Raw genomic sequence first — 2,998 nt, 5'->3', positions numbered from 1 at the left:
CCTGCCACTTGGTGAACATTTAGTTTGTTTCTGATTTTTTTTTAAGATTTTATTTGTTTATTTGACAGAGAGAGAGACAGCCACGAGAGAGGGATCACAAGAGGGGGAATGGGAGAGGAAGAAGCAGGATCCCAGTGGAGGAGCCTGATGTGGGGCTCGATCCCATAATGCTGGGATCACACCCTGAGCTGAAGGCAGACGCTTAACAACTGAGCCACCCAGGTGCCCCCATTTCTGATTTTTAGCTATAGCAATTCTTCACATAAATTTTTCTTATTTGAGGCATTTTGCTTTATACCGAGAGAAATTTCCAGAAGTTTTTATTACTGGACAAAATACTATGAAAGTATTTTAGACACTTAATATTATCTAATTGCTTTTCAAAAGGCTCTTAACCAACTTATACTCCTTCCAAAATAGATGAAAATTTCTATTTTATCCAACATCAGTCATTGGCTAACATAGCAAAACATTTATTCTCTATTTCAGTGTATATATCTGTATTTGAGGCTTATATTTTTTCAAAGCTCCCCAGGCAATTCTAAGGTGGAATCTGGGTGGAGAGCAATAGTAGGCTGGCCTGAAAGTTGCCAAGTGTTGTGGACCCTCTTCCTCAGCCTCTGGAGATCCTTCGCTCTGATACAAAGGCCCAAGAAAAGTGCCCCAAGGAAATGGGCACCAAAGTAAAGAGGAGGTTTCTTTCTAAGGCCTAGGGCCAAGTAGGCCCAGGTCATCCTCCCCGGCTTTTCCTAGGGAGGGGCCCGTCTCCTCTGGCTGCCGAGGGTTGGAAGTGACCCAATGAGAACCAAGAGCACGTGGCCCCAAAGAGGGAGAACAGGAGAAAAAAAGAGCGGTTCTGCATCATCGGGAACTTGGAGCCTCTCCCCCAACACTCAGAGAGTCTACTCCCCTGCTCTGGGGCCTGAGCCACAGAGGTCCCCCTGGCCGTGCTGACCACCCCCATCAAATGTGCCTCCTCCATACCGTGTCCCATAATCTTGGTTTTTTAAATTGCTTTTTTATTTTTAAAATTTATTTGTTTGTTTGTTTGTTTGTTTGTTTTTTAGAGAGGGAGAGCCGTGTGTGGGGACAGAGGGAGAGAGAATCTTAAGCAGCCTCCACAGCCAGCACAGAGCCTGACTCGGAGTTTGATCTCATGACCCTGAGATAATTGGCTAAACTGAAATCAAGAGTCGGACACTTAATTGACTGAGCCACCCAGGCGCCCCAATTGCTTTTTTAAATTACAAAAGAACTATTATTGGTCCATCATAAACAAGTAATACAGAAATGAATATGGCAAAATTGGAACGTTCTCCCTTACCTCCCTATTTCCATTCTCTTCCCCAGAGGTAACCTGAGAATAGTTTAGTGCATCTCTTTCTAGATCTTTGTCTAGCAGAAGTGAGTCTGCGTGCATGCACACACAGGATTTTTAAAATACGTAAATGGGGTTATGCTATATATAGTTTTCCCCAACCTGCCTTTATCATTTAACTTTAAGGTGTAGACCACCTTCTGTATAATTAATATACAGCAGTCTTCTTTTTCATGGCTGCATAATAATCCACAGCATATGACGCTATCATATAATCGAACCCATTTTGTTGCTGGTTGCTTCAGTTGCCTTTCATTTTTCTCTGTAACAACAGTGCTGCAATTAACTCCTTTGTGTCTATGACTTTGTGCCATCTACCTGGCTTTGAGTATCGTCACAGCCAGAAAAGTCCTGGTGTTGGACTCCAAGTATCCAAGTATGCACACCCCTGAGTATCTCTGCTACCTCCAGGACTCACCAAGACCCTGGAAGAACACCGCCCTGGCTCAGTCCTGGCCTCTGCTCTTGCCCTGTTGTTCTGCAGGTATGCTCGCAGCACGCCCATGGACCAGCCACCCGAATTCTGATAACCCCAGCATATCATGGAAAGGTGCAAAAAGTATAGCTAGTGTCCCTCCAGTCATTGGGGAAAAAAGAAAGAGGGCCAGCTCCTTCAAACACAATTTGGTTGGAGAAAGTATGAAAGTGGTTATCTATCGGAATGGTTTTCAAGATTCTCAGTCTTTCACTCCTGGCGTAGTGTGGGCCTGAAACAGCAGGGAATCGCTGCAGTAGAAGATCCAAGAGCTGCAGTGGTGGTAGAAGCTCTCCGAAGCCTCAGAGGGAGTGAGGCAGTACGGTGCATGTGCGTGCGTGTGTGTGTGCATGCACGCGTGCATCTGTGTGTGTGCGTGTGTGTGCGTGTGTGTGTGTAACCCCGAACCAAATGTCCCTGGCCCATGGGCAGAGATTGCCAACCCTTGATCTAATACGTTGTTCTACTTTTGTCCTTTAAGATTTTCAAGCACAAGGGTCCTGCAAGAAGCAGTAAGGGCTAATGAGAAGCAGACAGTACCCTGGGACACAGGAAATCTGGTTCCATTTATGACTCCACCGGGGCCTGCCATGGAATTTCGAGCAGCGCTGTTTTGCTGCCCCATGCCATCTTGTTTATAGAGGTGCCATCTGCACCTCTGGGATACAGGAGTTGGGTTTCTTGTTTTTCCCGCAAAATAGTGCCAGTGTTAAAGATGGGACAGGCACGCTTCCTTCAGCAGCACCTATTCTAAAAAATTGGAATGATTCAGAGAAGATTAGCATGGCCCCTGTGCAAGGAGGACATGCAAATTTGTGAAGCATTCCATTAAAAAAATAAAATTAAAAAAAAAGGGACAGATAGGGGGCTTTTCCATTTCGATGAGATGTTTTCTGTGTTTGGCTTATCCTGCTTGGATGTGTCCTTCTTTCTTACTTTTTGGACACGCAGAAAGAACACATGTTCCTAGTACTGGAGGCAGGGGACGAACTTCCAGGGTGGCGGCCCTCCTGAAATGCATTCTTGCGCGCACAAATGCAAAGGCAGCTGTTGACCTGCTCTCGCAGGGCTTCGGAAACCCTTTGGGGAATGGTGATGGGGTCACTGTTAGAGCCGAGCAACAAACAAATCTGCTAAAGTCAGGG

General features: G+C 45.7%; 1 non-coding gene across 1 annotated transcript; it reads left to right on the top strand.

Moving 5' to 3' along the window:
• Window positions 1-2,581: 2,581 nt before the first annotated feature.
• Window positions 2,582-2,688, top strand: LOC117797321. Its single transcript, XR_004622254.1, has one exon. It is a non-coding gene; the product is annotated as a U6 spliceosomal RNA (small nuclear RNA).
• Window positions 2,689-2,998: the final 310 nt, after the last annotated feature.

Source organism: Ailuropoda melanoleuca, chromosome 20 (assembly GCF_002007445.2).
Source record: "Ailuropoda melanoleuca isolate Jingjing chromosome 20, ASM200744v2, whole genome shotgun sequence".
NCBI lineage: Eukaryota > Metazoa > Chordata > Mammalia > Carnivora > Ursidae > Ailuropoda > Ailuropoda melanoleuca.
Note: the sequence above shows the minus strand (reverse complement) of the source record. Positions and strands in the feature narration are given on the sequence as shown.